Source organism: Lissotriton vulgaris, chromosome 11, assembly GCF_964263255.1.
Source record: "Lissotriton vulgaris chromosome 11, aLisVul1.2, whole genome shotgun sequence".
Classification (NCBI taxonomy): Eukaryota; Metazoa; Chordata; class Amphibia; order Caudata; family Salamandridae; genus Lissotriton; species Lissotriton vulgaris.
Window position 1 is genome coordinate 253,627,236 of NC_141699.1, and position 12,189 is coordinate 253,639,424.

Consider the following 12,189-nt stretch of genomic DNA (forward strand, 5'->3'; position numbering starts at 1 on the left):
ATTGAGGAAAACCTGCACAGTTCGGTTAATGGAATGCTTTAACACAGCATTCTAAAGTATGCTCAGCCATTGCTTTGACAATATTACTTCCATTGTCAGTTGCCAACCAATTGCAGCATTTGATGGTGCAGCGACCTGCATACTGTAGGAAGCTGGCTCTCTATATAGTGTACTAAAAAGAAGTACACTGTGCATAGAGTTCAGTAGGTTCTCAAATGGTTTACAGAGGCTAAAGGAGATGATACTAAGCTATCTTTTGTAGTAGTGTGAGTGAGCAGTTAGGCTTATCAGAGGGTAGTGCTAAGCATTTCTTGTACTCAGAGGCAATAAATGAGACACACCCAAAGAATAAATCGGAGACTAAATTAGAAAGTTAACGCTTCTTTTTAGATGTGTTTTAAAACCAAGAATTTCGTTTAAAGGTAAGTGCTGTTTTTGATACAATATTCACAGAAAAGTAAAGCGTTCCAACCTGTGCACTTTAATGCACAATGTAATTCTATTGAAGTAAAAGTCAAAGATGCATAAAGGTAGGTACAGTCTGTTTCAGGGGTTCATCTTTAGGGTTCAGAGCTATAGTGAACCAAGGTCTAAAGCGCTACCAGCAGTTCTTTAGGAACCTCCCGGGTTCTGTAGCCTAGGCGCTACTGTAAATGGAGGCCACCCAAAAACAGGCTGCACAAGGGGATTTGTGGACAACTCAGAGGGCTCCCAAACGGGGGCTTAGGTTGCAAGAGTTCTAGGAGCACAGAGGCACAGCCGGTTTGTCGGGACCCGGGCCGGGCAGCTCAGATGCAGTGTGGTTAGGTCGGCTGGGCTGGGGGCGGAAAGAGGCATCCTGCAGTCAGGTACAAACAGCTGGCAGAGGAGAAATCAAGGCAGCTGTGCCACTCTCGAAGTGGGTCGCAATGATGCTGACGTCCCTCGATGTGAGAATCCAGACGAGACTCTCACTGACTGCGTTGGTGCAAGTTGTCTAGTTCCCCAGGGGTTGGTGCTGCACAGCTCCAGTTGGTCCTGGTGTCTTCACCCTTGGTGGGGTGACAGATTTGACCTTCCAGAGCACGAATACCTTCTCCTCTTCATCTGCACCATCGGTCAGGCCCCGGGCGCTGCAAGCCAGTGGACCAGACTCTGCTTGTCGGGCTTGCAGATTGCAGGGTAGTAGCTCCTGTACACCAAGGGAGACTGTTGGCGATTTTTGAAGTGCTGGCAGGCTACCCAAGGCTTTGGTAGTTCTCCAGCTCGCACGATGAGTCATTCTGTCCCGAGAGGGCTGAGGACAGGAATGGTTTTGAGTCAAAGTTTACAGGTCTGCTACAGTTCTCGCCAGGCAGTGACTGTTCTTCGTCCTTCTTTTCTTGAACCGTCAAATCTGAGTTCCTGGGTTCGGGGGTGCCACCTAAATACTTAATTTAGGGGTGTTAAGAGGAGTGACCGGTAGTAGCCAATGGGCTGCCTACCTTTAGGGTGTCTACACCCTCTATATGACCTCTTCCTGTGTGAAGTGAGCATAACCCTGACCCTAGAATGCCAATTCTGTCCAAAAAAAGATGGAGGGATTTGAAAAGTGGGGTCCACATCAGCTAGCCCGCACTAGGGGTGGTGCTGGCTAAATACGGGCACACCTCCTAATTTTACTAATTTTCCCGCCTGTCTTGCCGCCCGAAAGTGGGGTCAGGACAGGGGGTTAGGCATCTCCATTATCTGGAGATGCGGGGTCGCATATCAAAGATGGCAAGGCCTTTGAAGCTTTCAGCCCTGGAATGCACATCCTGCGTTGGAGATATGAACACTTCAGCCAAGAGCAGGATTTGTTCCTGTACTTCGAGAGCAAAGGCTCATTCCTCAGCAGGCCAGATCCTGTCTATGGTGCCTGGCAGGTCGAGACCAGTCAGTCAACACACTAGCAGTCTGTTGGTTTTCAGGGGCACCTCTGAGGTGCCCTCTAGGTGCATTGTCTGATAAACCCGCCACTGGCATCAGTGTGGGTTTATCAAGACAAGGCTTTTGGTACCAACACCTTGGGGTACAGTGAAGTCATCATGTAGTTTGGGAACTCATAATCATGAGTGTCCAGCTCATGTACCAGTCATGGCTTCCCTATGCACTTGTAATATCCAAGGGTTAACTTGGATATTTCGGGGACACATCCACTCGGGCAGCTATGCCCACACATGAGCATAGTGCACCCTGCCTTTTGGGCTAAAAGGGCTGACTTACCTATATCACATGCAGTGTTTTGCTGCCATTGAACACAGAGGTGTGTGCCATGTCGACTCTGTGGTTTTCCCTGCACCAAGACATGCAGGCTGCAATCACAGTTTGCACAAACCTGGATGCGGTGTCCCTTAGGGTGGCACAATTTGTGCTGCAGCCCTCAGGGGTCCTTTAGTTTCATGGCCATAGGTACGAGGGATACCACTTACTAAGGACTTACAAGGACCCTAAAGGGGTGCCAATCGTGGAGCAATCATACAATTCAGGGAAAGAACACTGGTACTGGGGACCTGGTTAGCAGGCGTCCAGCACACTATCAGTCAAAGTAGCACCAGATACTGGGGGAAAAGTGGGGGATAACCATGTAAAAAGGGGCACTTTCCTACACACAGTAACAGTGGAATAATAGGTCCAGCTTGGATCCTTCCAGTTTAGGGAGAGGGTCTCCACAAAATCAAGAAACCCCTCTCCGTCCACTTAAGAAAAAGGGAAGAGGTCAAGTGCTAACATTTCTGACAGCTTTTCATTGTATTAACATGAGTTTTTCATGGGGTCAGTGGTATGGTGAGTCCTTTGTGAAAATAACCTTGAAAGTTGGTGGTTGGGACTATTTATGTTATCTCCACAAGTAGTGACCTATGGGGTACAGGTAGGCTGCTTGGGCACATTGTGGTGATTATATCTCTCTGCCCCTTGTGCAATTCTGGGGTTGCTGTAGGCAACTGCACACTACTTGCGACTGTCGCAAGGTTGCTTCACATGATTCTGACATCTTCTTCCTCACCACCACCACCTGCTATCAGTTGAACTTCTTCTCTCATACCATCACCAGCTACTTTTTTGAGGTGCTCTGTCCAAGTGAATGCATGTTGATTTTTCAGATTGGCCAGTTTGCCAGAGTACCATAATGTCCACCTGACTTAAAACAAACTTTATTTTTTGAAAATTGAGCATTCTGAGATGTGCTCCTCATATGGCCTGAGTGTAAAGAAATCTCAAATTGGGGAGGAGACCTTTCTTATGGTGAAGGGGAACTAGGTGGTTGTGTTGGTCTTTCTTTACGGTCGGCTTTGACTACGGTAATGGTGGTGGTTGCCTCAGATTTTTGGTGTTTTGAAGAGATAGAAGCTGGTGATGTTGGTGGACCTACATGACTAAGAGCAGGTTTACTAGAGGTGAACTGTACTTCTTTTGTGCCACTCTCCACACTATCAATCACTGGCTCATCATCACCTTATAATTTCCAAGGCTTTCGGGAGCCTTCGTTTTCCCTTGACTCTTGTGCCGGGACTCATTTGGATTCCAATCCATATCCAGATCACAGGAAGTGGGCTTGGAAAAGACTGCTTTTTCTTTTCCTTGCTGGAGATCTTGATGCTGATATGTCCAATGGATGAACAGTCACATCAAAACCATGCTCTGTAAGAAGCTCAACTTTCAGGAATATTAGCTGTTGTAAGCTGTGGTTCCTGTTGTTGACTTTCCTGTGAAGAGTTGGTTTGCTTCTGCAACAGTTCGATCTCAGAATGACTACTATCCATATAACTGCAGTCACTATAGCACTGAGAGATATGGACTTTCGATTTGATGGTGGCGTCATTGATCAAGTAGTGATCCTCCTCCAAGCTACTGCCTGCCCAGGTGAGGCTGCAGCACGTACGTCACTGTTCCAGAAAAATGGGGAGGGCTTGAGGCCATTGTTGGCACTGCAACAAACCTCATCACTAGCTACTTATTTGGATTGTCCTTCTTTGTGGCCATCTTCTTTACTCTATATATTGTTTGGCACTTACCACAAGCAGAAGCACTTAAGAGGGGACTCTGCTAGGTCATTTGCAGACTTCTCTCCATCTCAATATTGTGCATGACGTGATGTCTTGTGCACCTGAAGGCAATAAAAATGAAACATAAAGTCAGTGATACTTGGGCAATCTAGGCCATGTAATGCAAGCCATCATCTTCACAAATTTACCCATGCACAAACAAATTTTTTGCTTGACGTTGCACAGTAAAAGCTAACTTGGTGTCCCTCCAGGACCCATGGGAACTGTATGGGAGGCAAGCAAAAATAATCAGATAAATTAATGAATCAATTGCTGTTGTCCCTCCAAGACCTATGAGGGCTCTGGGGACTTTAAGGGGATTGGGAAGGGTAATAACTTGTGGGGAAGTGATGGCAGGCAAAAATCAAACAAATTAATTAAATAATTCTTGAAAGACGAGGGTGGCAAAAATTAATAGATAAATAAAATAATTGCTGGTGTCGACACCACACACACTATTTCCACAAAATGGTGTTCGCCGCATAGCTATCAAAGAAAGGAGGTATGAAGAGAAAAAAAACGGTGGCCTATGAAAAACAGAAAACATAAGAAGAAGGGCCTGGGGAGATTTAAAAACCAGCAGGTATTCACTTCCAAATCATAAATACTACTCACAACAAAACACACAGATCTATAACAAAAAGCGAACTTTGAACCTGAAATATCAGAGAAGTATTCCTTTAATAGGATGAAATCCCTCACTCATCCGAGTTGACATGCTTCATTATAGGGATTCTCCTCACTCGGTGATAGGCGATAACGGTGCGGGCTACAACTCCCTCTCTAATTGGGAGGAGCTCTTTGGATGTATTAGTATGTGGTAATAATCCCTCTGAAGTCCCTCAGTTGGTGAGTCTAGTATAGTGTGAAAAGTGCTGTGGTGCAAACAAAAATGCTGTAAGCGATGTGAATAAAACAAACTCCAAAATAGATGTTGAGCTTTATTATGGTCTGTCGGGGTCAAGATTAACATAGGTGAGTAAACTAGGCAGCAGTCAGTTAATCCTGCATATTTATCTCATGCTCAACCTGTTTCTGCCGCTAGAATAGAACCCTCAGCTGAGGTGTAGGGGCATTGGTCAGGACCTTGAAAACATTCACTTATGCTTTCAATAAGAAAAGCCAAGTAGTGCATAGAATGGAGAAGGAAAATACAAAATCATAATAAGTGGTCACAAATAACTCATCATCGGATGGACAGGCCGCAAAAGTCGAGTGACATGTCTCAATTGGAGATGCCCTGGTGATAGGCTCAGGGTGCACAATGTAAAAGGCCCCTTTAAAGTCCTAAGTATGCGAGTATCGAGGGATTTTACCCCTCAAAGATGCTTCTAGAATTTGCAGAAATAAAGTAAATGCTTAATCAACCATGTCACACAAACTCTCAAAAAATGGCCAAGCAACTTGGGAAGAAGGTAGCATGGAACAAAGGAAAATGTCTTGCTACATGAGCCCTGACTTCAGAAGCCACACTGACCCTAGCCACCAACAGACCTGCTGACAAAAAAGAACTTACATTTTACATTTAATACAAGGAAATCTCCAAGCCCCTTAAATGATTAAAAACATATTGTGCAGCAGTGAGAATGTGAACAATATTTACTAAAATATACCCAAGGCCTACTTACTCTAGTATTGGAACTTTCTTAGATGCTTGAATCATTCACTGTCGTCAAGTTGGGAGTCCCCGGTATATCCAAACAGCAATGCAAAGTTAGCATAAACTAGAAAAACAGGTTTAGGCACATTTCAGTATTGTTACATATCCATCTCCCTTTGTAAAAGAGACCGAAAGAAGGCCTTAGTCAATCAGATCACCTCACCTCGTAGAACCCTCCTCTGAGAACCTGAGACCTTCAGATTTTCTACCACACGTTGTGCTAGGGAGTCTCCACTGAGCTCTGGTCAGTTTTTTCATTACCTACTCTCTTGGGAGGATTTTCAATTTTTGTTTTTTAGAATTCTACTTATTGAGCTTACTTAATCTACGTTTCTGATGTCAGACAAGGAGAAGAAGGGTCTTTTTAGAGCCTATGCCATCTGCTCTAAGAAATGACTTCATGTGGATGACCCTCACAAGGACTGTATTTACTGCCTGTAACCTGACAACAAGGGCCAAGGATTGTAAGGGATGTCATACCTTCTCCACCAAAACGCTGAGGGATCATGAGGGGCGGCTTTTCATTTGGCTCCAAAACCTGAAATCCAGAAAAGAGTCTATATCTAGTGAGGAGAGTGGTGAGGCCTCTTCTTCCTCGTTTTCCAGAAGGTCTCACAAAAGGGAAAGATCTTAACCTCCCTCACATGGTGAGCGCCCTCGTAAAGCCTAAAAAAAGACCACCCAAGGGTCTCATAGGCTTAGTCCTACAAAATCTCCTCACTGAGGTAAAAAGGAGAGGAAAGGACATCTGTCAGGGGACAGCATGGTTAGAAAGGATAGTTTAGTGCCACCTTCTACACCTGCTGAGGGCAGGAAAGCCTTCAATAAACCTTCTTCTGTTACCCTGAGGAGAAACCATCGATGAAGGCTTTACCGTCGACAAAATCATCATCATCGTCGTAGGCAACAGTGTCAACAAAGAGATCATAGTCATCATCTACGGGGAACAATGTTTTCCAGGTATCGTCAGTCAAGGGACAGTCATTGTTGATACTGCCTCCAACGATGACACCAATGACTGGCATCGCCGGTTACTATACCGCTGACATCTTTCTCGTCGGCAGTAACAACAATGTCGACGACCACGACAACGGCAGTGACGATGAAGACACCGATTTCTATGGGGCTGTCAACGACACAACTCCGACGGTGTATAGTTTGCCTTCGACTCTGTCAACAACAACAGTGGCTCCACCGATGTCATCATTGATGAGTGAAACAATTTTTGCAGTGAAATCGAGAATCAGGCACTTAACTCCAGAACTCACATCACCTAGTCAGGTGACCCCTTTGATTTCTTCACATCTCCTGGAGGAAGAGGACTCGGAGGATGATGATGGCCCCTTTGGTTACACTTGTAGTCCGTCGGAGTTGCATGTAAAGTGCCAAGAAAATGACTTTGAGGAGGGCTATGAGGAGAAACACTATTGCGTACCTCCTCAGGACTACCACCAACAGTATTGGGAGGAGATGGTTTGTATGCCATCCTCGTTGCTTTCTGACCTATAGTTTATGCTTTCGGACTATAAGAAAAGATTTCCTGCTCCTTCTACTGTTTCAGAACATACTGTGGTGCCTCCTAAACAACATTCAGTGCCTTCCACCCCTCAAGTAGTGACAATGTTACACACACTCTGCTCCACCACCAACTCCGCCTCTTGTCCAGCATCCTGTCACCTCTGATGACGACCAGGAGGAGAGGGAGCTTCCAGATCCTCACCGGGAATGGGATGACTATATAATTCCCACCCTGTCTTCACCCTCACTGGTTCCTATAGATTCTCCACCTGAGGACATCAGTGGTTTTCATAATCTTTTTGAGATAGCAGCCAAAAGATTTGATTTGCCAATGCCAACATCTCAAATGGAGTGCTTCCTTTATGACTTCAAAGAACCCTTTAGGAAATCAGCGCAAGCCATCTCCATTGTTGGTTACAAATGGGAGGAGGGCCTTAAAGTTATGACAACACCAGCCACAGTGATTCCTAGATTAGAGAAGAAGTATAAGGCCCCAGATGATAGTCAGGCTTGCCTGGTGGGTCACCCAAAGCCAGACTCAGTAATATCCCAAGCGGCTCAAAGGAATTCCAAGAACCCGGCTGCTCTAGTCACAACACATCCAGACAAGGAAGATAGATGCCTTGACAACACAGGCAAATGATTCTCTTCGATGTCAGGGCTGATGGTCAGAGGAACTAATGCCCTAGCGATTCTAGGTCGCTATGATCACCCGATGTGGTGCGACCTAACCCCTTACATGGACTAACTCCCTCAGAGGGCTTCCTCATAGGCTATAGACTGCGCAAAGGACATCGCTACGACAACTTTTCAGTCTCTGGCAGGATCAGCAGTCTTATGCTGACAAGGTTGGCTTAGAGCAACATCTTTTCAGATGGAGGTTCAGAATAAAAGATTGGATCTTCCCTTTCACAGAGAGGCCTTTTTTGGTAAGCACATCAATGAGGATCTTCAGGACATAAAGAAGCACACTGAAACGGCGAAGTCGTTGGGGACGCTCCGGTACTGTAAGATACCTTTTTGAGGAGTTCATGGAAGAGGTCTGCCCTCATATAGAGATGGATACCAATTATACAGCTATCCCTCACACACCTCCTCCACACAGTCTTATCGACCGTAATACACTTAGAGGCAATCTCACTCTACTGCTTATTCAAAGTTGGCACCCGGAGGAGAGCAGCACGACAGGGGAAGGATTCCAAACGTCGACAATGACAACTTTCAGGCTCCGGCTCCTTTTCCTTCCCATGTTCAGGCGCCTGTGGGAGGAAGAATCTTTCTACATCCAAAACCGATGAAAGATAAAAATGGATCAATGGATGCTCTAATCGTTCAGTTTGGCCATATGTTAGTTTTTCAAATTCCACCATCCACTCCACATCGCTTACAAACAACGAATCATCTACATCTCCTGCATCTAGGAGCCCGGTTGAGGCTACAAAAATCAATCAATTAATCAATCAGGACATTTGTAAAGCGCACTACTTACTTGTGAGGGTCTCAAGGCACTGGGGGAGGGGGGGGGGGATGCTGCTACTGCTCGAATAGCCAGGTCTTGAGGAGTCTTCTGAAGGTTAGCATGTCCCGGGTCTGCCGTAGGAGGATAGGGAAGATGTTCCAGGTCTTGGCGGCTAGGTGGGAGAACGATCTGCCACCGGAGGTCACTCTACGGAGCTGGGGGACTGTGGCGAGGGCGAGGTCGGTGAAGCAGATCTGGCGTTTGGGGGTGTGGGAGCTGAGTCGTCTGTTGAGGTATGCTGGTCCGGTGTTGTGGAGTTCCTTGTGTGCATGGGTGAGGAGCTTGAAGGTGATCCTCTTGTTGACGGGGAGCCAGTGCAGGTCTCTCAGGTGGGGTGTGATATGGCTGCGGTGAGGGATGTCGAGGATCAGGCGAGCAGAAGCGTTTTGAATGCGCTGGAGTAATTTTAGGAGTTTGGCCGAGGCGCCTACATAGAGGGCGTTTCCATAGTCCAACCGGTTGATGACAAGGGCCTGGGTGACCGTTCTTCTTGTTTCAGTGGGGATCCACCTGTAGATCTTGCGGAGCATGCAGACAGTGTTGAAGCAGGAGGACGAGACAGCATTGACCTGCTTTGTCATGGAGGGAGTAGAATCAAGGATGAACCCTAGGTTTTGTGCGTGGTCGGTGGGTTTAGGGGCTGTTCTCAGAGCGGTCGGCCACCAGGAATCGTCCCAGGCTGAGGGGGGAGCCGAGGATGAGCACTTAGGTTTGTCCGAGCTTAGCTTCAGTCTGCTGTTCTTCATCCACTCAGTGATGGCTTTCATTCCTTCGTGAAGGTTGGTTTTGGCAGTGAGGGGGTCCTTGGTGAGGGAGAGGATCAGCTGAGTGTCTTCGGCGTAGGAGATGATGTTGAGGTCATGCAGTCGGGCCACGTGGGCGAGCGATGCCATGTAGATGTTGTTAAACAGTGTTGGTCTGAGGGATGAGCCCTGGGGTATGCCGCAGATGATCTTGGTGATTTCAGAGCAGAAAGGGGGAGGCGGACGCTCTGCGTTCTGCCGGAGAGGAAGGAGGGTTGTCTTGGATCCCAGCGTCTTGGAGGCGTGTGCGTATGGTGCGGTGGCAGACAGTGTTCAAGGCGACTGACAGGTCGGGGAGGATGAGGGCCGCGGTTTCTCCATTGTCCAGCAGGGCCCTGATGTTATCGGTGGTGGCGATGAGGGCAGTTTCGGTGCTGTGGTTGCTGCGGAACCCGGACTGGGATGGGTCCAGGATGCTGTTCTCGAGGTAGCGGGTCATTTGTCTGTTGACTGTCTTTTCGATGACCTTCGCCGGAAACGGGAGCAGGGAGATGGGCCGGAAGTTGTTGAGGTCCTTGGGGCCAGCCTTGGGTTTTTTGTGCAAGGCGTTGATCTCTGCGTGCTTCCAGCTCTCTGGGAAGGTTGGCGCGGATTATGTTCGTAGGGATTTATGTCTCTGTGGTTATTGGGCGGTCATGACGTTGAAGCGGTCGTGGATGTCAGCGATTTTGCGATGGAAGAAGGTGGCTAGGGAGTCGCACAGGTCTTGCGAGGGTGGGATGTTGTTGGTGTTGGAGCTGGGGTTGGAGAGTTCCTTCATGATGTTGTAGAACTCTTTGCTTTTGTGTGCGTTGTTGTCTAAGCGGTCTTTGAAGGAGGCCCTTTTGGCAGATCTGATGAGGTGGTGGTGTCTGCCGGTGGCGTTCTTGCGGGCTGTGTAGCTGTCCGGTGTCTGCTCATGGTGCCATTTCTTCTCTACCTTTCAGCAGGTTTACTTGGAGGCCTGGAGGTCTTCGGTGAACTAGCTGGCTTTCTTGCTGGTGTGTCTGTTAGAGGGTTTCTTGAATGGGGCGAGGGTGTTGGCGCAGTCGTCGATCCAATGTCTGAGGTTGCGGTCGGTGGGTGTCTCCGGGCGAGGGTGGTGGTTAGCTGGTCTTCGGTGACTTTGCTCCAGCAGCAGCGGGGGATCTGTTGGGTGCGGTGGTGTGTGGTAGGTTTCTGGAAGGAGAAGTGAATGCAGCGCTGGTCGGTCCAGTGGAGTTCGGTGGTGCGGTTGAAGGAGACGTGGGAGCTTGCGGAGAAGATGGGGTCAAGCTTGTGAACAGAGTGGGTGGCCATTGTGAAGAGTTGTCTGAGTCTGAGGTTGACGAGGTTTTCGATCAGGTTGCTGGAGTTGCGGTCGTTGTTGTTCTTGAGGTGGAAGTTCAGGTCCCCGAGAAGGATGTAGTGTGGAGGCGAGGGCGTGTGTACTGATGAAGTCGGCGATGGAGTCGCTGAACTGTGGTCGGGGTCCGGGGGGTCTGTAGACAAGGGTTCCTCTGAGGGTGATGTTGGGATCGGTGTGGATCTGGAAGTCTGGAAGTACAGGTGTTCGGCGGTGCTGAGGGTGTTGTCTGTGTTGGTCGAGACTCTGAGAGTGTTCCTGTGGATGATGGCTATTCCTCCTCCTACTCTGTTGGTGCGGTCCCTGCGGGTGATCTTGTAGCCATCCGGGATGGCTATGCGATGTTAGGTGCCGAGGAGGGGCTCAGCCAGGTCTCCGTCAGGAATGCGACGTCTGGGGAGGTTGAGTCGTGTAGGTCCCTGTAACGAGGTGACCGGGACTGTACCTGACACTGAGGGCGGAGAAGTGGCATGGTGGCAAGTAAATGATGAGGATGTCGTTAACCCTTCTTCACAGGACGATTCCTTTTCATGGCACAGCCCGTCGCAAGAAATACAACGCGGCCCCTTTAACTGGACCGCGGATCAGGAAGCCGGAACTGCCCATCGTGACGTGGCCTTCGCGGCATTGGTTAAAGCCCCGGAACCCTGGAGATCGGCGTGTGACGTCACCGACTGGGAAGTAGGAGCCGGAGAAGACGAGGTCCACGCCACGCCAGGACGAGAAGCAGACGAGGTCCACGCCACGCCAGGACGAGAAGCAGACGAGGTCCACGCCACGCCAGGACGAGAAGCAGACGAGGTCCACGCCACGCCAGGACGAGAAGCAGACGAGGTCCAGGCCACGCCAGGACGAGAAGCAGACGAGGTCCACGCCACGCCAGGACGAGAAGCCGACAAGGACGGGAGAGAGGCCCCGACTGAAGCAGACGTGCCAGGAGGCCAACGAGACCACGCAGCGCCGTGCCACACGCCCACGGGAGGGGTGTGGCTACAACAGGTACGGGAGAGAGTCTCGAACTGGGTGGGAAGGCGGGGACCGGTGCCTGCGTTAAAGAACCTTAAGAAACCCTAGACCACAGCACTACCCTTTTCCCTGTTAAAACCCTCCCTCACTGATTTCTCACGTAAACGCAACTTTACTTAAAAAGCACTTGAAGGTGTCCCTCACTCCCTTGGTACCCTGGCAGTATTATAGAAGACGTGACAGTAAATTGGTCCTTTCTCTCTTTATTTCCGGGAACAACTACTGAGAGAGGTCACTCGGAAGGGAGCCCTAACCTGACACGAGCAGTAGGAGAGGAAAAGGAATAACCCTCGACA

General features: G+C 48.7%; 1 protein-coding gene across 2 annotated transcripts in view; it reads left to right on the top strand.

Annotated features, from left to right (window-relative positions):
• The window catches only part of SMTN (smoothelin), a 1,042,724-nt gene that overhangs the window by 383,333 nt on the left and 647,202 nt on the right, over positions 1-12,189 (top strand). The gene's annotated exons all lie outside the window — the stretch shown is intronic.